General features: G+C 44.4%; 1 long non-coding RNA gene and 1 other non-coding gene across 5 annotated transcripts; both read left to right on the top strand.

The window, feature by feature from the left end:
- The first annotated feature begins 2,092 nt into the window (after nucleotides 1-2,092).
- Nucleotides 2,093-10,442, top strand: LOC110599273 (uncharacterized). Of its 4 annotated transcripts, XR_013434678.1 has the most exons (5): nucleotides 2,103-2,437; nucleotides 2,719-2,772; nucleotides 7,330-7,465; nucleotides 7,713-7,851; nucleotides 9,858-10,442. It is a non-coding gene; the product is annotated as an uncharacterized LOC110599273 (long non-coding RNA). The 4 variants fall into 4 exon arrangements; XR_013434677.1 differs by lacking the exon at nucleotides 2,103-2,437 and having other exon boundaries at nucleotides 2,444-2,772; XR_013434679.1 differs by lacking the exons at nucleotides 2,103-2,437; nucleotides 7,330-7,465 and having other exon boundaries at nucleotides 2,444-2,772.
- Nucleotides 10,443-12,398: 1,956 nt separating this feature from the next.
- LOC120892163 (U6 spliceosomal RNA) lies at nucleotides 12,399-12,505 on the top strand. Its single transcript, XR_005736813.1, has one exon. It is a non-coding gene; the product is annotated as a U6 spliceosomal RNA (small nuclear RNA).
- The last annotated feature ends 10,455 nt before the right edge of the window (nucleotides 12,506-22,960 follow it).

Genomic DNA, 22,960 nt, shown 5'->3' with positions numbered 1-22,960 from the left:
GGGTCTGGAGAGGGGAGGAGGCAGAGCTGGACCAGTAGGGGGTGGGGCAGCTGTTCAGGAGAGGAGGAGGGGGCTGGGAAGAAGAGGGGAAGAGGGGGAAAGCTAAGAGAAACTCAGAGGCCCTCAGCCCTGGTCCAAAGCCTGGGAAATAGTAGCCATGGGAGGAAGGAAGAGAAGGAGGGAGGGAAGGGGAAGAGGCAAGAGGTTCTTATTGTGTCCCTTGGTCCCTGCCTGGTTGAGGCCCTTCCTCCCTCTCCAGCCTCCTCCACTCCACCCACACCCCCTCTCCAAGCGTTCCAGCCACACAGGGCCCAAGCTGGGTCTTGTCTCAGGGTCTCACCGGGCCTGTCTCCCACCCACCTGCAAAGATTTCTCTGCCCCACTCTTTCCCATCATCCTGTCTTCCTGCCTGGAAGGCACTTGTCACTGGCTAAAATGACTTTTCTGTTGTCAGGCTTCAGCAGAATGCTGTCTCCCCACTGCTTCCTAGGGGACCAAGCGTTATCTGAGCGGCCTGCAGGCCTGCATGGGGAAGGGGTCCCCTTCTTGGCCTTGCACTATTTACAGGGTCACCTGGGCTGAAGCCTCCTTCAGGAGCTTTCTAGCTGTGTGGCTTTGGGCAAGTCACTTTCCCTCTCGGACTTCATTTTCCTTTTCAAAAAGTACAGAACCTACTCCGCAGGGGCGTTAGGAGAATAGAAGAGAGAACGTAGACACTGAACAGGGACTGACATAATGGGCACGTGATAACCAATAACCCCATTAGTAGTAAGGCTGGAGATGTTTTTATGGAAGGGAGAGAGAAGAACCTCCCAAGTGTGGCAGGTATTCCCCTGTGGTGCTTTAACAAATGCATACATGCAATTTTGTGTGTTCAGGGTGGGGATATCCTGGGCTTCACTCAGGCTAGTGAGTGAAACAAACAAGTTTTAAAGCAGACCCCCTCACTATCCTGGGTTGGGGATGGAACTCGAACATGCTAGGCATATGCTCAACGACTGAGCTACACCTCCATTTCTAAAGCAATCCACCCAGGTCCTGTGATACTGGAGATTGAACCCAGGGCCTTGTGCATGCTTCAAAGTGCTCTACCACTGAACTACACCTCCAGTCCCTGGAAGCAGGTTTTAATTGTCCCCATTTACCAATAAGAAAATTGAGCCTCAGAGAGGTTAAGAGATTTGCTCAAGAACACACAGGAGGAGAGCTGGGGATATAGTTCAACTGGTAGAATGCTTGCCTTGCATTCATAAGACCCTGGGTTCAATCCCCAACACCATTAAAAACAAAACAAAACCAGACACACACACACACAAAAAAAAAAAAAAAAAAACCTACAGGAGGAAAAGAGTCTTCCCAAAGTGCCCACTCACCCCATGTTCCCTCTCTGACTTCTGGGGCCTGAAAGCTGGAACAGGGTGAGGAGGGACTGAGGACCTGAGAATGGAAAGGGCAGAAGATCCTGAGGTCCCTGACAAGAGAGGGCTGCCTCAGTGACCTTCACTGGGACCAGCCTTATTAATAGGTAAAGTCCTGAGTTCTGAACCATCAGTTCTGTGCTTTAGTTATCTATTTTACAATAATAATAATAATAATGGTTGTTGTTGTTATTTGCAGTTCTGGAATCAAAACCAGGGCCTTATACTTGCTAGGCAAGTGCTTTACCACTGAGCTACATCCCCAGCCTGTTACCTGTTTTAAAAGTTCTACTTGAGAGCTAGCCGTGGTGATTTGCACACATAGTCTCAGCTATTCACCAGACTGAGGCAGAAGGATGCCTTGAGCCCTGAGTAACATAATGAGACCTTATTTCATTCAAAAGTATGCATACATTTTTTATTTCAAAAATTCTATTTGAGGGCCTGGGATTATAGCTCCCCGGTAGAGCGCTTGCCTCACACGTGTGAAGCACTAAGTTCAATCCTCAACATCCCATAAAAATAAATAAAGTATATATATATATATATATATATATATATATATATATATATATATATATTTAAAATTCTATTTGAGCACCCACCCTTTGCAGAGCCCTGGAATGCAACTGTGAGTGGGACATATTTATTCCACGATTGTTACTAAAGGGGCTGAAGCAGTGGAAACAGGGAGCCCAGGGAAATCTTTGGTGGGCCAATATTTTCAATCTGCCTGGGGCGAGGCACTGAGATGGCACCCACACTTGGCCCTGGCGGAAGGTATTATCAGGCAATCTCCAGCTCTCAGCTCCAGCCTGGGCCCTGGGTGCAGGAGCCCTTTAAGAAGGTTGTGCCCCCCCACACACCTGCCCCCGCACTCCCTCCCTAATTAGCTAGCTAAAGAAAGAGCTGGCTTGAAATGGGATTGTGCAGACCCAGCTTTGGGCCCGAGGACGACGGATCGGGATTGTTATGCTAATCGCCTGAGATCAGCAGTTCCCGTGCCCTTCAGATGGCAGGTAGTGATGCTGGGCTCTGCCCAGCGGCTGCGGCTGGAGGAAGGCTATGCTTCTCCTGCTTCCTGCTTCCTCTGCCCCCATCTACCCCGTCTGACTCGCCTTGCCTGTCCTCCCACCTGCCTGTTGGCTGGCAGTCTTGGCCTCTCCTAGGAAGGTCCAACCCAGTTCCTCCCACCCTCCAAAGAGAAAGCTGACTGCCTTTGAGTTGGGTGCTCATGGGGGACACAGAGACAGGAGGAGAAGGTACTTAGCTCCTCCTTATAACCCAATCTCATCTTCAGGCAGGAGCCTCATAAGTCCCTCCTGCCACTTGGCTGCAGAAACCACTCTGGGAGGTAGGTGCCTTTGCGACTTAAGTAGGTCATCTCAGGCAAATGACTTTGCCTCCTAGAGCCTCAATTTCCTTATCTGCAAAATGGGCTGATAAGAACAAAATGGGCTGATAATTCAGCCCATTACCTCAAAGGGCTGAAATGAGGATGGAATGAAAGCAAGCATCTAACAGGCCCAGCTCATCAATTACAGCTGTCCATCAAACACTTGATAATAGCTCAAGTATGGAGCACCCACTATATGTCCTGCCAGCCATGTGCTATTTACTTTTATAAAGCATTATCCCATTTTGCCTTTTCAATTACTGAGAGATAATTAGCACTATCACACCCATTTTACAGATGAAGAAACAATGCTCAGAGGAGCTAATTCATTTGCCAGGATCCACCCCAAGATAGCCTGCTAGCTTTTATTTCTCTCTCTGCTCTCTCTCTTTATCTCCCTATTACTCCCCCCTCGTGTGTCTCCCTCTCCCAATGGCTCTGGGACTCTAACCCAGCACCTTGCACATACTGGGTAAACACTCTACCACTGAGTTACATCCTTAGCACCAGCATGTTCTTTGAAACTCTATTCTGTAGTTTGACATGTGACTATTGATGCTACAGAAGGTGGGCTTGGTCCATACAAAGGCACTTATATAAATATATATAATAGTTTAATGCACATTTAATGTGCAGGAGAAAAAAAAAGTAAAAGTACCGTTTCAAGCATATGAATTCACAAATAATATTGTGAATTCACAAATAATAATTCACAAAAAATATATTCATAAATAATTATTGCTTAGGTTAAATATATTTAAGTCATTCAATGACTAGAACAAATATGATCACAGAAGTTTTGTTCATAGTAACCAAAACCTGGAAAAAGCTGAGGCATCCATTAACAAGACAGGATGAACAAAACATCTCCTCAGCCAGCAGAGAAAGGTAAAAGTAACAGATTCACCCACAACGTGGGCAAATCTTACAGACATAATGTTGAATGAAAAACACCAGATTCAAGAGAGTGAAAGCTATATGATTCCATTTTTATGAAGTTCAAGAATATAGTTAATGTGCTGGACGTGGTAGCGAACAACTGTAATCACAGAGGCGTGGGAAGCTGAGGCAGGAGGATTGCAAGTTCAAAGCCAGCCTTAGAAATTTAGCAAGGCTCAAAGCAATTTAGAGAGACCCCATTTGAAAATTAAAAAAAAAAAAAAAAAAAAAAAGAAAGGGCTGGGATGTAGCTTAAGTGGTTAAGCACCCTGGGTTTCAATCCCTGCTTAAAAACAAAACAAAACAACAACAACAAAAAAAAAAAAAAAAACACTAGTGTGAATCTTTAGGGACAGAAGTGAGAATGATGGCTGTCACCAGGAAAGGATACTGCTGAGGGACCCAAGGGAATTTTCTGGGGTGATGGGAATATTCGATATCCTGATGTGGGCAGAGCCACAGGGGTGTTCCCATTAGGTAACAATGGATCAAGAGGTACAGTTAAAACTTGTTCAAGCTGGTGTGGTTCTCAAAAGTCATTATGGATAAGTTACTTTAAAAAATTCAATTCAGAAAAAAAATAGTATCTAAATATTAGTTCAGGGTCGGGAGGGGGGTGTAGGTCAGTGGTAGAGCACTTGCCTAGCATGTGCAAAGCTCTGGTGTCATCCCAGTACCATTGATAATGATGATGATGATGATAATAATAATAATAATAATAATAATAATAAAAACAGTGGTTCAGGAAGTGTGCAGACACCGTCAAAAGAAAAAGCAAGCAAACACAACAAAATTCCCATGACTAAATTTAGGGGAATTGTACACGCTTGGCAATGGAGCTTTATTGGATTTCCTTCTCCTGGGTACCAAATAAAATACAGCATGCCTACTTAAATTCAAACATCAAATAAAGAACAATTTTTTTATTTAGTATAAGTATGTCCCATATAACATCTGGGACATACTTATACTAATTTTTTCTTTTGCTTTGGATTTTATTTGTTATTTGTCAAATACTCAGATTTTATGGGGCATCCTGTATTTTCATCTGCCCCGCCCTCCCGGACCCGCCCGGCCTTGCAGCCCGGTGCCCACCGCAGGCGGGAGCGCCCTGCACGCTGCAGTCCCCGGCGGGCGCAGCCTGGCAACGCGGCCACAAAGGGAGCCCGGGAGGCGGAATCTTTCCACATGCCTGATCAATGGGGGCGCGGAGACGGCGGCGCAAACAGGCCTGAGACAGCCGCACAAAGAGGAGGCCCCTCGGCCGCTCCCGCCTTCCATTGATCCCAGTCCTTTGTGGCTCGGACAACGGGGGCGGGAGAGGCGCCTCGCAGGGACTTGGCCCATTCTTATGAGAGGGAAAAGGCCCTCGAGGACCCCTGTCCCCCCAGCTTTCACCATCCTTTACCCTCCCACAGGCTTCAGGCTGCAGGTCTGGGGGTGTCCAGAGTCTACCAGCGGACAGGGTGGGGTCAGACCAGGCCAGGCAGTGCTGGAAGCTGCCAATAGGACCCGCCACTCAGACCCCGCCTCCTGAGGACCCTCCAGACTGCCCTGGCAGGCCTTCTCTGTCCCCCTGGTTACAGGCAAGCCTTGCATAGTCTCTATTTTTTTTTTTTTTTATTGAGCAAATATTTATTGAGCATTTGCTCCAAGCTGTTCCCACTCCCTCCTGTCCCCATGACCGCTTAAACTGGCCAATTCCTTTTCCAAGCATCACCTCTCTGAGAACCGCATTCCCGACACCTATACCACCTTGTGTTGGGTAGAGAAGCCTCCCTCTGTGCCCCTCTCTAGCCCCCTGCTCCTCAGTTACCTAGAGCACCTAATAATTATGAGCACGTACTGTGGCTCCCCTGACTCCTTTAATCGGTTCAACATCCCTCTAGGTTGGAGCTAATTTGATCTCCATTTTCCAGAGGTGGAAACTGAGGCTTGGTATGACACAAAGTCACACAACTAGTAAGTGGCAGAACAGGGATTCAAACCCAGGCAGTAGATCCCAGGACCTGAGATTTTCACCACTCCAAGTTCCCGACTTTGGGTAGGATCTATTAGTTTGGCTCAGTAATGTATCGCTTGCCCCGTCAGAATATTTAGTATTTAGACAAAGCACTGTACTTTGTCTATTTTATTCTGTTTTTTTCATACTAGACTTATTGCTCTGTGATTTCAGCACCCAGCACAAAGAAGACACCCATGATATATTTGTTAATCTAAATCATTAGGTTTAAAATTTTGCGAGGCCTTGGGGTGGGTAAGCAAGGAGATGATCTAAAGATGAATCTAATACAGTTTCTGTCCACAAATGAGTTCGAATTCAAACACTCAAGTAATATAAGAAGGAATGCAGGGTTCTGGAATCTGGTATACCATTCCTTTACCTCTCTTTTTATTTATTTATTTATTTATTTATTTATTTATTTATTTATTTATTTATTTATTTATTTATTTATTTTAGTTGTAGTTGGACATAATACTTTTTTATTTTGTTTATTTATTTTTATGAGGATCAAACCCAGCGCCTTGCATATGCTAAGCAAGTGCTGTACCGCTGAGCTACAACCCACTCACCTCCCTTTTTAAAAAAATCAATTTCAGTCAGATGCCGTGGCGTAGACCTGTAATCCCAGGTCTTGGGAGGCTGAGTCAGGAGGATTGTGTGTTCAAAGCCAGCCTCAGCAACTTAGTAAGACTCTAAGCCACTGAGCAAGACATTGTCTCAATATAAAAAGGGCTGGGGAGGTTGCTCAGTGGTTAAGCACCTCTGGGTTCAATCCATAATACCAAAAAAAAAAAATTAATTGTATTGAGATAGAATTTGCTTGCAAGAAAGTACTCATTTTAAGTGTCCATCTTCATGAACACTGAACCCTGTGTAACTAGTAACACTGTCACTTAAACTTTTCCATCTCTGGGCATGGTGGCATGTGCTTATAATCCCAGCTATTCAGGAGGCTGAGGCAAGAGGATCTCAAGTTTAAAGCAGCCTCAGCAACTTGGCAAGACCCTCTTTCAAAAAAAAAAAAAAAAAGGGGGGATTGAGATTGTAGGTCAGTGGTAAAATGCCCCTGGGTTCATTCAATCCCCAGTACCAAAATATATATATTTTTCTGTCTCCCCAAAATGGTCCCACATGCCTCTAGCAGTCAATGCCCCTTCAACCCTTATTCCTAGGCAACCTTCATCTGTTTTCTGTCACTATAAGTTAGTTTGCATTTCCTATAATCTCATGTAAATGAGATCATACAACACACACACCCTTTGTGTTTGGCTTTGTGTGTGTGTGGGGGGTGCGCTTAGCATGCTAGTTTGGAGATTCATCCATGCTGTTGAATGTCCTCTTCATTTCAAGTCTTTTCCCTGTTCCTGACTTCTTTGAGCCTCAGCCTTTTATCCATAAAATGGGGGTGCATGCCATGAGAGTTAGAGGAGGGGATGTTTGCAGCGAATATAGGACTTGCTCATTGTAGATGTGCAACAAATGCCCCAATTAGGATAATCATTGTTTGTTTGTTTGTTTGTTTTTTAAAAAGAGAGAGAGAGAGAAAGAATTTTTTAATATTTATTTTTTAGTTCTCGGCGGACACAACATCTTTGTTTGTATGTGGTGCTGAGGATGGAACCCCGGGCCGCACAGCACGCACACCAGGCGAGCGCGCTACCGCTTGAGCCACATCCCCAGCCCCAGGATAATCATTGTTGCTAGACTGTAAGTTCCAATGAGAACAGGGACCTTGTTCATCTTGTTCCCCACTTTTCACCAGTCATGATGGCTACCATTTACTAAAGATAGTAAGTGGAAGCTAGGAAAAGTATAGTAATTTGGCCAAGATTACGAAGCTAGTGAGAGGCAGGGTTGGGATTTGAACCCAGGCAGACTAATGCTGGAGACTGAACCCATGGGTGCTGTACCACTGAGCTACAGCCCCAGCCCTTTATTTTCTGTTTTGAAACAGGGTCTCACCAAGTTGCCCAGGTTGGCCTTGAACTTGTGATCCTCCTGCCTCAGCCTCCTGAGAGACTGGATCATGGGCCATGCCAACAATCCTGAAAGGGAGTTCTTAATCTTCGTCACTATACTAAATTTCTTCACAGGTACTTTTTCTCCTCTTCTCTTCTCTTCTTGTACCTGTTCTTGTCATCTTACCTTTTTACTGACTTAACCAAAAAACAAATGACTGCTGACATATATACATATGGTAGTGTGTGTGTGTGTGTGCAGGGTGCATTCCGACGGGCACTTTACGTGCATTAACTCATGTAACTTCCCAAAGAGGCTCTAAGAAAGGTATGATGTTTCTTCCCATTTTACAGATGAGGAAATTGTAATGGAGCTAAGAGACCGTGTGTGGTTCAGGATCCAGGACATCCCCCCCTTTGGAAGCTCGGCTTTGCCATGCTCAATGAGACTTTGGCAAAAATCTCTTCCCTCCATGTCCAGTCAGTTCTGCTTGCCAGGTCTCCCCAGATTCCCTTCCTGACCTCGCGTTTTTTTTTTCCTGGACACTTCTCTCTGACCCCTCCCACAGGGTTTTCTCTTCCTGCTGTTCTAGGTTTCTTTCCCCAGTCCCTCCCGAGCTTTGGCAGGCCAAGGTTACAATTTCAAAAGGAGCTGAACTCCTTCTGGAAAGGGACTGGGACCCAGCCCCTCCCCTTCCCGTCTCTGCCCATAAATACCCCCTGTGTGCTGCGCCCAGGGGCCGGGGAGCCTGGCCCGCGCTGATCTGTAATTAGAAACTTTTCTCCCTTCCCTGGCAGGAGAAGGGACGGCCCAGGTCTGGCCCAGCCATTTTGTTTGTCATGAATTATTCAGGAGATGGGAAGTGGAGAAGAGAGGGCCCCTCTACTGACCAGACCAGCTCAGGTCCTGCCCAGAGCAGTCTGACCCACCCAGAGTTCCTTTCACCATTTCAGTTTCAAAGAATGAACAAGCCACGTGCCAGGCTTGACAAACCAGGGGTTTTCATGCCACCTTCTGTGGGAGGTGTGTTCTTCACCTGAGGCCAGGTAGAGGGACTTAGCGCCACAAGGCTAGGAAAGAGGGTGGCTGAGCTGGGTTCAAACCCAGGAAGCACATGTACAGTGCTCATTTGGGGTTATGGCAGCTATGGGTGCTGGGCAGAGGAGGAAGAAAGAAGGAAAGCCCCGCAGGCTGGCTGAAGAGGGCAACAGGTGCTTTCCTGTCTCTTCTTGCTCTTGCTATGTCCATGCAAGGGGGAGAAGAGGGGTGATGTGGAAGGGAGAGAACATGACTGGAGGCACTGAAATCTGGGTGATGGGTGGGTTTTATTTTAATACCCCAGCACTAAAAAAAAAAAAAAAAAAAAAAAAAAAAAAAGAAAGAAAAGAAAAAAAAAAGAAAAGAATAAAAAAGAAAAAGAAAAAGGGGAGGGGATCCTCACAACTCTCTGAGAAAGATGCTATTATGTCCATTTAATGGATATGGAAACTGAGGCTCCTAGACATTGAGGGAGTTTGTTTGAGGATATAGACAATTGGTTAGTGGCAGAATAGGATCCTCTCCCTTCATGGTATACTCTTTGGCCACCATTCCTGGTGGGTGGGGAGGCATGGGCACCAAGGAATCCTGGCCCCTGGGTCCACGATCATTCTTGGCTTGGACTTCCCTTGTCAAACCTCCCTGTACCCAGGCACTGCTCCAGGATAAGCCCTCTGCAGATCATAAATGACTCTAAATGAGCATCCGGCTGATATCTGCCATCCCACACTGGTTAGCCTCGCAAGGTGGCCTTTGAGGAAGCTCAGGGCTTCCTCTTTGGCACCCAGCCGACCATTCTGACAGACCAGCTTTCAGTGTCATTTCTGGAGAAGTTGAGAGCTCAGGATTTGGAAAATGACTGGCTAATTCCACTCCTTACTTTCTGTATGAACTTGGGCCAATTCCTTAAACTCTCAGTGAACTGGAATGAAGATAAGGAATAAAGATGGGCTGTTGTGAAGAGTAAATAGGATAACACACAGAAAACAGCTGACATCATGCCTAGCACATAATGAGTGCTCAATAAACGTTGCCATTATTATTATTTATTATTACCATTATCATTATTCTAATTCCTGATGACAGCCTCTCCTTAAACTAGGTTAACTGGAAGGCAGAAACCACCAGATGTTGAACACATGTCTTCTGGAAGAATCAGCGCTGCAATTTTTCCCCGGGAAATCTCCCCCGTCTGATGTCAGTCCCTCTCTACCTTGAATGGACCTTCCTCTGCCCCTGCACCAAGCGATAGACCTGAGACCCAGCCTGGACACAGGATTGGTGGAAGACTGGGCATGTGACCCGGTGAGAGCCAATCAGAGGAAGGACTGAGATTTTTTTTTTTTCTTTGAAGAGAGACCCACTTTCCCCTTGGGAGGAAAAGGATGCCTAAAGCTTCTGAGCCCCAAAGCAGAACCAAGACCTGGCCAGGAGGACATTAACTGAAATCTTTGAACTCATGAATCTTATTGTGAGTCAGTGAGGAATAATGATTATTACTATGATTTTTTTTTTTTTTGCTTGCATCTATTTGAGTTTTCAGTCACTGACAACCAAATGTTCTGACTGAACATGTCAATAAGGTGCACTTTCTCTTTTCCTCTCTCTTTATAGATAGACTTAGGAATATAAAATATATGTATCCTGTCTATCTTTAATTAAAATGACAGCGCATGTTGGAGACTCACTTCTAATTATTACTTTTGTTTTACAAACTTAGGTCAAGAGAAAATGTCGAGTAAGACTTTAAGATTCACAACACCTAGGTACAAATTAAGGGCCTTTACTCATTCAACCTCCACTGCCGTGGAGTCTCAGACTCAGAGTCATGGCTTGGTTTTAACCAGGGTTTTCTTTTCTGCTTTCAGGAAAACATTTAATTTCCACCCTGGGCGTAGTCTGTGCCTAGCTTCCTTGTGGTGCACTGTTTCTGTCTGCCCTTTGTCTGTCTGTCGCTGGTGTCAGAGCTGGTAACTATCTGTTTACAGTTGCAAACAGAGGCATCAATTGCCTTTTGAACCTCCTATTTTCCTGTAAGTGCTCCCTGCTCAATTACATTTGCTGTCTCACTTGCATTTCTTTCTGCATAAAGAAGAGTGTCTGTTTTTCCCCCCTAAAATCTGATCACCTGCAAATCCCCACGTATTCTCTCGTGTATTCTTTTATAGAGGCAGCAGGAGCGACAATCATACAGGCAGCACCTATTTGCATAGGCTAGAGTTTACAAGACAAGTTGCCACAACCCGGAAGTTACTAGACCAAACAACAAGGTAGCTGTTAGGTGGTAGGAAGAACACTGAAATTGGAGTCAGATCCATGTTTGAAGTCTGGTTTTTACTGGGGAGTGATATTGGCCAAATCGTGGCATGTAGAATATGGAAAAACAAATCCTAACATTATATACAACTATAATGCACCAGTAAAAATGTGGGAAAAGATTATCTGATTCCTTTAACTAAAGAGAGACCCACTAGAAACAACTGACTGTAATTCAAAAAGAAAAAAAAATGTGGTTTTATCATTCACTTGCTGTGTGACCTGGAGCAAGATACCTCACCTTGCTGAGCCTCAGTTTTCATCTATAAAATGGACATGATAGTACGGGCTTCACAAGGCAGGATCATGTAGTGACTTGATGAAAGAACTTTCCTCTGGAAAAGTGCTTTTCTTTGTCCTTTACTTGTCCGGTTTGGGTTCAAAATAATAAGAAAACTAACATTTATTGAGTACCTAATATGGACTTACAATTCTTTCTAGTTGTAGTCAGCCTTACTATGACCCCTTCAAAGTTACTGCTGCTATAATATTTCTCCTTTACAGGGGATAAAGCAGAGGATCAGAGAGGATAAGTCAGTTGCTGAAATCACACAGCTAAGAGACAAAGCCGGGATTTGAAATCAACAGTTTCACTCCGTAGCTTTCCCTTAATCATAACCATATGTCCCCCACTATGGTAGAAGAGATCAGCCACCCACATGGGAGGCTACACAGGGCCAGCGGCTAGGGTTGCTCTCTCCCAGAGGAAGTCATACAGTGTGCTGACTTTCCTGCTCCACATCCCAACTCTACTCCTGCTGTCTCTAGTCAACAGAGAGCTTGATGTCACTAGAGTCCAGGCCCTAGCACTTTTGGGAGACCTGGTAGGAATAAGGAAATGGCAGTTTGGCTTTAGAATCCAAAACCTGGCTCCTCCTGGTCATTCATGCCTCCTGTGGATTAAGGGGAAGTAGAGAAGCCAGGGACATGGGTCCTGTGGGAACTGGGAACAGGGGGATCCATGGGCACATACGTCCCACATGCCACAGAGCACAGGCTAAGATGTGCATGCACCCCTGCGGCCAGGTTCACAGTGAACACTTGAGGACATGTAGACAGATGTGTGGCTTCACCAGTACCTGCATCCCCCACTCACGCCCTGATACACTCACCTTCCCTGGATTAAATTAATTCCTGGACTTGGCCGGAACCCATTAAGCAGAGTAGTGCGTGGATCAAGTACACAGACCCTATCCTTGGCTGTTGTTTCTGGTTCTCCCACAGAACAGCTATGTCTCTGGGTAAGTTCTCTCACCTTTCTGTGCCTCAGTTTCCTTATCTACCAATGGGATCATAATACCCCCTTGCATTGTTGTTAAGAATTTTGGTGCTTGCTTCGGCAGCACTTATACTAAAATTGGAATGATACAGAGAAGATTAGCACGGCCCCTGCTCAAGGATGACATGCAAATTCGTGAAGTGTTCTATATTAAAAAAAAAAAAAAAAGAATTTTGTGTAGATGTAGCACACAGTAAGCCACCTTTAAAGGACGCTGTGACTTTTGTCTAACAGGCCAGCTCTTCTGGGAAACAGACTCAAAGATAGAGTTTGGGGTGTAGAATTTTATTAAGAGATGCCTGTTTTAGTTAGATTTTTCATTGCTGTGACCAAAAGACCTGATAAGGACAATTTTAGAGGAGGAAAAGTTGATTTGGGGCTCACAGTTTCACAAGTCTCAGTCTGTAGACAGCGAGCTCCATTGTTCTGGGCCTAAGGTGAAGTAGGACATCATGGCAGAAGAATGTGGTGGAGGAAAGTAGCTCAGGACATGGCCACCAAGAAGCCAAGAACGAGAGAAAATAGAAACCAACAAAATGTAAACCATAAAGGCACACCCTCAGTGACCCACCTCCTCCATCCACATCCTACTGCCCGCAGTTACCACCCAGTTAATCCCAGGGAATTAATGCACTGATCAGGTGAAGGTCTTCATAAGCCCATCATTTTACCTCTAAACTTTCTTGCATTGTCTCACATGTGAGGTTTTGGGGGACACCTCCTATCTTAAGCATAACAGTGCTCTTGGTGTTGACACTCGTGGAAAGAAAGGGAGGGAAGCAGGGTTGGGTAGAGGGGGGCTGTAATGCAGTGGAAGCATCAACTCAGCGGAAGCCTCAGCCAACCTCATGATTTGAAGCTGAGATGGTCTATCAGAGTTGTCCTGAGTAGGGATGAGAGGGCTTGGAATTTAAACCTGCCGACCAGTCTAAGGATACGAGTTATACTGAGAAGGGACTGTAACCTTGGTGAGATGACTCTCCTCAACCAGGGATCACAGGTGAGCAGTCAGCAACTGACACTTCCAGTGTCCCGGGAAATGCATGCCTGACCTAATAGGGAATGGGGGCTGGACCTCTCAGACCATATCTGGAGAGAGGTCCATTCTTTCCTTGTTGGACTCCAAAAGAGTCTCTGAAAACAGAGACTCAACGTTCCCAGAATTAGCCCTCAAAGTTAGTGCTTTGGTCTTGCTTCTGTAGTCCATGGCACTTTGTTCAAACCTCAGGATCCCACTGAGTACATCCTTGACTAATAATAAGTGATGCTAACATTAACAAGCATTTGTTCAATAGACATGAACCAGTTCTAAGTGCTTAACATGGATTAGCTCGTTTAATGATGACAACCACCCTAAGATTACAACCACCTTATATGTAGATATAATTATCTACATTTTATAGATGAGGAAACTAAGACACAGAAAGCCTAGGCAATTTACTACTGATCATGCAGCTTATATGTGCTGTGCCAGGTTTCTAACTCATGAAATCTGATTTCAGAACTTCCAGTCTTGCTGGGGTGCATACCTGTAATCCAGCGGCTTGAGAGGCTGAGGCAGGAAGATCGCAAGTTCAAAGCCCCTCAGCAACTTAGAGTGGCCCTAAGAAACTCAGGGAGATCCTGTCTCCAAACAAAATATTTAAAAAGACCTGAGGATATTGCTCATTGGATAAGCACCCTGGTACCAAAAAAAGAACTCACTCATAGTACAACAGCCCATGCCTATAGTCCCAGCTACATGGGAGGCTGAGGCAGGAGGATCACTTGAGCCGAAGAGCTCAAGGCCAGTCTAAGCAACATAGTCAGACCCTGTCTCTAAAAGGAAAGAAAGAAGGATGAAATGAATGAATGAGAGAATTCAGTCTTAACCAGCAGACCTCTGTGTTGAGTAGTTAGTGTTAGCATGGATGGTGGATATCTATGAATCAATGAACCGACAGAGGATGAATGGATGGATGAAGTAGATGAACGAATGGATGGACAGACAGTTGGAGCCTCAGATGAATGAATACCTGGATGGATGGATGGATGGAAGGATAGATGGATGGATACTTAGTATCCTGGTCTTCCTGGAATTTTCCATCATAATAGTTTCTTCTCTATCCTTGACGTAAGAGCATCTGGGTCAACATCCATAGGGAGCATGACTCAGCCCCTTGTGAAGAAGACAGATCTAGATCTTCACTTCCTGGGGCTCTGACTTTCAGCCAAGAAATGATGGGACAGTGTAGAACTGAGGGAGACCTCAGAGGCAGTGGCAGAATCCCAGTCTTTCAGCTCTGTGGCCTGGGGTAGAGTGGTGAGCCTTCCTCTCCCCACTGCAGAAGGCTTATGCATATATAATGCACAATTCTTTGCAGTAGGAACTGTGCCAAGGCAGTTAGTCCTCTTTCACTTGTGGGAATCAATCCATTCCCAATTTAGTTCATCCAGGTACCATCTTCTTCTCTCCTGTTTATTTTTGCAATTCTGTTCCTAAGTACTCTCCTTCTCAGGCATTTTCCTCTGCTCCTCTTAGTGCTCCATTCTCCCAACAATGGAACAGCCATGGCTGAACACGTGCTGGGGCTGCCAGATTTCCTCCCTGTCTGGGCTTGTGATCCCTAACTACTATTTCCTTTTTTTTTTTTTTTTTTGGTGATGGACAGGCAGCGCCCAGCCCTGGAGGGGAGATGCAAAACTGGGGGTGTAGTTCTGAGAAGCTTTGAGTCTTGTTGGAACTCAAAAGCCCCATGGGAAGTTTTTTTTCTTTGTAGTTGTAGATGGACAGATGCCTTTATTTTTATTTATTTATTTTTATGTGGGGCTGAGGATCGAACCCAGTGCCTCATGCATGCTAGATGAGCTCTCTACCATTGAGCTACAGCCCCAGCCCCCATGGGAAGTTTTCTAAGGCAGTGTTTTGGAGTTCCTACAGCCTCAAGTCCTTAGATTGTCATCCTGAGACCACAGGATGGAGTATAGTGGGAAAAATCTAGTAATCTAAGCTGGGCTCTTTCCTTGACTTTTGGCATATCACAACCCTTTTTGGGATCCCACTTTTTCAACCTGAAAAAGGAGCATTTGAACTTGGCATGGTGGCACATGCCTGTAATCCCAGCAGCTCAAGAGGCTGAAGCAGGAGGAACCATGAGTTTGAAGTCAGCCTCAGCAATTTAGCAAGGTTCTAAGTAATTTAGTGAGACCCTGTCTCAAAATAAAAAAATAAGAAAGAACTGGGGATGTGGCTCAGTGGATGAGTGCCCCTGGGTTCAATTCCTGGTACTAAAGAAAAGGAGAGTTTGAATATGCAAATTCATGCAAAGGAAGTCATATGACCTAATTCTAATCTCAGCTGAGCCACTTACCAGCTATATTTACCTCTCTAAGCCTCAGTTTCCTCATCTGTAAAATGAGGATGATGAGATCACCAACTTCGTAGAGTTCTTGTGAGAATTAAACAATATGGCACGTATGAAGTGGAAAGGACAGTGCTCAGGGACAAAGTAAAGCCTCAATAATTGGTGGTGGGGCTGGGGATATAGCTCAGTTGGTAGAGTGCTTGCCTCACATGCACAAGGCTCTGGGTTCAATCCCCAGCACCACAAAAAAAATAGATAAATAAATAAATAATAAAATTGGTGGTCATGTTAGAGAATAAGAAAAGGGGAGAGCTTCTAGCAGGGATGGATATTCCTATTCCAGGTGTTCCTACACAGTCTTGCCAAGCTGATATAATAAAACTAACTCAGCTGGGTGTGGGGGGCACATACCTGTAATCCCAGTGACTTGGAAGACTAAGGCAGGAGGATTACAAGTTTGAGGCTAGCCTGGGCAATTTAGTGAGATCCTATCTTAAAATAAAGCTTAAGAAGGCTGAGGGTATAGCTCAGTTATATAGAGTACTTCTGGGTTCAGTCCCAAGTACCACACACACACACACAAAGAAAACTGACACATTTTAATTTTTTGCTGTTTATTGAGTTCAGTCAGGGACTCACATATGCTAAGCACCTGCTCAACCACTGAGCTGCATTCCCATTCCCAGCCCATTTTATTCTATTTGAGACAGGCTCTCACTATGTTTCTCAGGCTCAGTCTGGCCTCAAATTTACAATCCTCCTGCCTAAGCCTCCCAGGTGCCACCCTCCCAACAATAGTGGTCATTTCTAGTAGAGTTCAAGCGGCATTTGTTTTCTAAATTTCCACAATTGTATTTTTGTGTTTGTTTTCCCACTTGTATGTTTTATAAAGTTTAACAGAATATATTTAGAGATAAAACTAGAAGGAAATGGGATGCTGTGGTGCATGCCAGAAACTTGGGAGGCTAAGGCAAGAGGATCAAAAGCAACTTGCTTGGGACTGGGGCTGTAGCTCAGTGGTACAGCATTTGCCTGACATGTGTGAGGCACTGGGTTTGATCCTTAGCACCACATAAAAATAAACAAAATAAAGATACTCTGTCCTTCTTCAACAACAACAACAATAAAGCAACTTACTGAAACCCTCTCTCAAAATAAAAATAAAACCGAGCATGGTGGGTGCACATACCTGTAATCCCAGCAGTTCCAGAGGCTAAGGCAGGAGGATCACAAGTTCAAAGCCACCCTCAGCAACAGTGAGGTATAAAGCAACTGAGTGAAATCCTGTCTCTAAATAAAATACAAATAGGGCTGGGGATGTGACTCAGTGGTTGAGTACTCCTGAGTTAATCCCCTGTATCAAATAAATAAATAAATAAATAAATAAATAAATAAATAAATAAATGGGAACTGAGGCCAGGCGTGGTTGTGCATACCTGTAATCCCAGAGGCTCCGGAGACTGAAACAGGAGAATTACAAGTTCAAAGTTAGCCTCAGCAAAAGTGAGGCGCTAAGCAATTTAGCAAGACCTTATCTCTAAATACAAAATAAAAAGGGGTGAGGATGTAGTTCAGTGGTTAAGTGCCTCTGGGTTCAATCTCTAGTACAAAAAAAAAAGTGGAGGGTTACTGAGGATGTTGCTCCACTCCATGGTAGAGCATTGCTGGGCTTCGTCCTCAGTACCACAAAACAAAAACTAGAAGGAAATAAAACAAAAGTTAACCATGGTTATCTTTGGATGGGTGTGTGTGTGTGTGTGTGTGTGTGTGTGTGTGTGTGTTTGTGAGATTGTATTTTCTTAATCAACACTGTATGTAATAAACTTAGTGTTCATTTAATGAACATTGCATTTCCTTTAATGACTGTACATTAGAATTATGTATAGCTAAACCACATTTTTATTAGCTAATTTTTAAAATTATAAATATAACCTATGCTCACATTAAAAGAAAAATTCAATCAGTATGCAAAGGTGTACGGTGAAAAATTGAAAGTTCCTGGCAAATTTTTACCCCTTACATTTCTTGTGTACACTGTTTTGAATTTCCAGATGTCACCATCTAGTCTCTCTCTCTGTCTCTCTCTCTCTCTCTCTCTCTCTCTCTCTCACACACACACACACACACACACACACACACACACACACACACACACACAAAGAGATAAAATGAATGGAAGAAAACCTGAGTATGTTAAGTTGTACTCAAAAGCTTGTGCAAGGGCTGGGATGTAGTTCAGTGGTAGAACACTTCGCTGGCAGGCTCAGGCCTTGGGTTGGATCCCCAGTACTGAAAATAAATAAGTAAATAAATAAAGTGCTGGGCACAGTGGTGCATGCCTGTAATCCCAACAACTCAGGAGGCTGAGGGTCACAAGTTCAAAGCCAGCCCCAGTAATTTAACCAGGTCTTTTTTTTTTTTTTTTTTTTAAAGAGAGAGTGAGAGAGAATTTTTTAATATTTATTTATTTTTTTAGTTCTCGGCGGACACAACATCTCTGTTTGTATGTGGTGCTAAGGATCGAACCTGGGCCGCACGCATGCCAGGCGACCGCGCTACCACTTGAGCCATATCCCCAGCCCTTAGCCAGGTCTTAAGCAACTTCATGAGACCATCTCAAAATAAAACACTCAGTGGTAGAGTACTTACCTAGCATGCATGAAGTACTGGGTTCAATCCCCAGCACCACATTAAAAAAACAAAACAAAACAAAAACTTAATAAACAAAATAAAGGTATTGTGTCCATCTACAACTAAAAAAATAATAATAATAATTAAAAAAGAAACCTATTTTTTTTTTTTTTTGGTGGTTGTGCTGGAGATTAAACCCAGGGCCTTCTGCATGTAAGGCAAGCACTTTACCAACTAAGCTATATCCCCAGTCCAAGAAATCTAGTTCTTAAAATAAATAAATAAATAAATAAAACAGCAAAAGGGCTGGGGATGTGGCTCATTGGTTAAGAGCCCCTGGGTTCAATCCCCAGTTTGAGTTTGTGCAGTTTAAGCATGCAAAATGATTTGAGGGCCAGGTACGGTGGTGCACGCTTGTAATCCCAGCGGTTTGGGAGGCTGAGGCAGGAGGATCGGGAGTTCAAAGCCAGCCTCAGGAATCTAGCAAGGCCCTAAGCAACTCAGTGAGGCCCTGTCTCTAAATAAAATACAAAATGGGCTGGGAATGTGGCTTAGTGGTTGAGTGCCCCTGAGTTCCATCCCCAGTACAAAAAAAAAAAAAAAAAATGAAGTACTTCTTCTCTTTGGTACTGGGGATTAACCCAGGTCCTTGGGCATGTGAGGCCAGTGCTCTACCACTGAGCAACATCCCCAGCCCAAGCATATAAATTGAACAAAAATAAAAACAGAAACATTGCACAGAAATAAATAATCAAATGCCATATACCTCGGATCATGGTGGCTCATGCCTGTAAGCCCAGCTACTCTGGAGGTTGAAGCAGGAATATTGCAAGTTCATTGCCAGCCTGGACAATTTAGTGACACCCTATCTCAAAATTTAAAAAATAATAATAAGAAGAAGACTGGAAATGTAGCTTGGATGGATAGGAGCACCCCTGAGTTCAATCCTCAATTAAAAAAATAAAAATAAAAGAAAGAAAAGAAAAGGCCATCTAACTAACTATTTAAGTTTTTTTTTTTCCTTTGGATGAGACTGTCAGAGGTTTTGTTTTGCTTTGTTTCTTTTGAGACAGGTTCTTGCTAAATTGCTCAGACTGGTCTCAAACTTGAGATCCTTCTGCCTTGACCTTCTTGGTTGCTGGGATTACAGATATGCACCATGATGCCTGGTCCTCATGGGTTGTTTTCACATTTTGCTTTCTTAATGCTTTACAATAAATATGAATTTTATCTTCTAATCAGAAAACAACAACATGGATATTATCAAAAGAAACCCTATTTTTTTTAATTACAAAAGGCAATATATACCATTTTAATAAGTCACAAATAAAGAAACATAGGGCAGGGCGTGTGGCTCAGGGGTAGAGGCCCTGGGTTGGATCTCTAACACAGGCAGAAAAATAAAATGTGTAAAGAAAATGTTAATAATATTCCTTTCCTCACATCCAAACTGACCCTCTGAGGTAAACAGCGTCAAAGGCCTGGTGGAAATCTTTCCACATTTTTTTTTTCTCTAGAATATGTTGTTTTTGACATTGGAAAAGAAAGAATGAATAAAAGACCTTTAAGAAAATTTTTTTAAATTTTATTTTAAATGAACCCGCCTCTTCTCTGGCTGTTTATCAGCTTCCATCCCTGGATACCTCCCCCTCTGCAAAGCTATTTGCCCTCCTTCCACATCCAAACTCCTTGCCCTCAAAAAAACCACTGGGGGCCTCTCCCTGGCGGCACCTGCACCTCTGCCTTGGCCCCCAGGTTCTGCAGAAATCAAGGCCAGACCTAGGAAGTGCTGGCCCCAGTGTGGCCCAACCCGGGCCCAGGAGAGCCAGGCCCAGGAGCCCAGGGCCAGGCGAGGCTCTGGGCTCCCAGCGAGGCCCCCTCCTGCCGGCTTTCTCTAGGAGTAATTAAGAGTGAAATCCTCCTCCTGGTGACCCCGTGCTCCTGGCCCAGGCTGATTTACACATGAAAGGTCTACGGAGGGCCTGGGCTTTCTCCTTTTCACATTCACAATGAGGCACAGCCTATAAATAAAACCTCTCTGAGAAACAAGAGGCTTCAAAAATGTCTTTGTGTGTATGTGTGTGTGTGTGTGTGTGTGTGTGTGAGAGAGAGAGAGAGAGAGAGAGAGAGGGGAGAGAGAGAGAGAGAGAGAGAGAGAGAGAGAGAGAGAGAGAGAGAGAGAAAACACACAGTTTGAAAGAACCAGAATGGAGAAAGTGTGAAGGAGGAACATTCTAGTAAAATTATAGCCGGGGTTTATAGAGTGCTTACTATATGCCAGGAATCCTCAGCCATGGGGGCATTACAGTTCCCACTTTAGAGATGAAGATCCTAAGGTTCAGGGAAGGGAAGATTTGCACAAGAAAATAACACTCTGAATTAGGAGAAAAGCTCAGACTCAGGAAGTGGGATGAGCATCCGATGCCGATGATGTTCAGTCTCCTTTATAAGAGTGATTACAGGACTGTATGCATTTGTCAAATTTATGGGACTGTCTACTAAACAGGGAGTATTTTATTCTACGTCAAGTATACTGCAAAAACCCTGGCTTTTAACAAGGTAACATAAAGTAAAATATATACAAAAGAGCAGTGAGTGGTAAAGTCCTGGGGTTCCTTGAGGCCTCTGTGTATCCTATGGGACTGGCTGATGCCTTATTGACCTCTGAATCCGGGGGGAAAGGTAGATACTTGATAAACGTTTGCTCGTTTAAATGAACAAACGATGAAGTAACTCTAGATTCATTTCTTCGTGTATCAAACAAGAAACTGATGAAACACTCTGGCCGGCAAATGCCTTCCTGTCAATTCAGAGGGTTGCCTCTTCCAAGAAGCCCTTCTGGATCTCCTCCTACCCTGGGATTGGATCAGGACCTCCTCTGGGCTCTCACAAAGCCCGGTTGTGTCCCTATCTTTTCATTGAACATGCTATACAGTATTTGGTGCTATGTGTCCTTCAGTTCAGCTCTCTGTGATAGGGCCTGTGTCTGTTTTGTTCAGCCCTATGCTTCTATTGCCTGGCACACAGCAGGTTTGATATCTGATTAAATTAATGAATTAATGCATTTATGATTCATGGTCTCAGGTCCATAAGTGAATCACGCCGGTGTCAGCTGGGGCTGGGTGAGGATCGAGGCAGCAGAAAGAGGCCAAGGAACAGAACCAGGAAATCCCTGTGCAAATGAGTTGAAAGTTCTGGTTTCTGCGAGTTTTAGAACCCTGAAAACAATCCTGCTATAAGTGACCCCAGCAAGAAATTTGGGGTGAAGGGGTGGACAGACAGACTCTGAGAGCAGATGGTTTGCAGGGAGCATAGGGGAATGGGCATCTGCCTGCATCTGTTTGAAGCTGGGGGTAGAGTGGGGCACATGGGTCCCAACACTGCAACTTCTTAGCTGTAATTCAGCCTCCAAGACTCTCAGTCTTCATGTCTGTGAGGGGGGTCAGGCCATATCATCATGTGGACTCCCACCCTAACACATGTAATAGGAGATGAAAGAACACAATGAGAGCAGAGCACCTGCCAGAATTTTTTGGAGAGGGGGTACCAGGGATTGAACTGAGGGGCACTTGACGCCTGAGCCACATCCCCAGCCCTATTTTGTATTTTATTTAGAGACAGGGTCTCACTGAGTGACTTAGGGCCTTACTTTTGTTGAGGCTGGCTTTAAACTTGCGATCCTCTTGCCTCAGCCTCCTGAGCCGCTGGTATTACATGTATGCAGGCCCTGCTAGAATATTTTTAACCCTCAAACATCTTGTCCCTTTTCTTCCAGATGTTTGTCACTCTAATTAAAGCTGCCAATCAGGAGTTTCCTAAAAATATTCACAATTCCTAACATGTAGGGAGTGCCTGCTGTGTGTCAAGCATTATACTGGGAACTTTACATTTAATCTTCTCAATTACTCTATAAGACAGGCTGGTTACTTTTTACTCTTCTTTCTTTCCTTTTTTTTTTTTTTTTTTTTTTTTTGACACCGGAGATTGAACCCAGGGGCACTTAACCACTGACCCACATCCCCAGCCCTATTTTGTATTTTATTTAGAGACAGGGTCTCACTGAGTTGCTTAATGCCTCACTGTTCCTGAGGCTGGCTTTGAACTACAAATCTTGTCTCAGACTCCAGAGCTGCTGGGATTATAGGCCTGAGCCACCACACCTGGCTCCCAGCCGTTTTCATTTTTTTTTTTTTTTTTGAGACAGGGTCTCACCAAGTTACTTAGGTCCTTGCTAAATTGCTGAGACTGGCCTTTAATTTTCGATCCTCTTACCTCAGCCTCCCAAGTTGCTGAGATTATAGGTGCGCACCACCATGTCCGGCATATTATTCTTATTTTCCAGAGTCGAAAGAGGTTCAGAGAGGTGCAGTGACTTGTTTGAGATCACAAAGCCTCTAAGTGGTAAATCAGCCTGACCTGTGAACATCTGTTAACTTGAGGGAGCACCAGAACCCTCTGGAGGGCTTGTTGGGACACACTTTGCTGGGCCCCACCCCCCCAAAGTATCTGATGCAGCCGGTCTGGGGTGGAGTCCAAGAATGAACATTTCTAACAAATTCCCAGGTCATGTTGCTGCTGCTGGTCCTGGGGCACACTTCCGAGAACCACTGCTTAATACCAAGATTTCTCCACTGT

The sequence above is a fragment of the Ictidomys tridecemlineatus genome, chromosome 2 (genome assembly GCF_052094955.1).
Source record: "Ictidomys tridecemlineatus isolate mIctTri1 chromosome 2, mIctTri1.hap1, whole genome shotgun sequence".
Classification (NCBI taxonomy): domain Eukaryota; kingdom Metazoa; phylum Chordata; class Mammalia; order Rodentia; family Sciuridae; genus Ictidomys; species Ictidomys tridecemlineatus.
The sequence above is the reverse complement of the archived record's forward strand: the minus strand, read 5'-3'. Positions and strand labels throughout refer to the sequence as shown.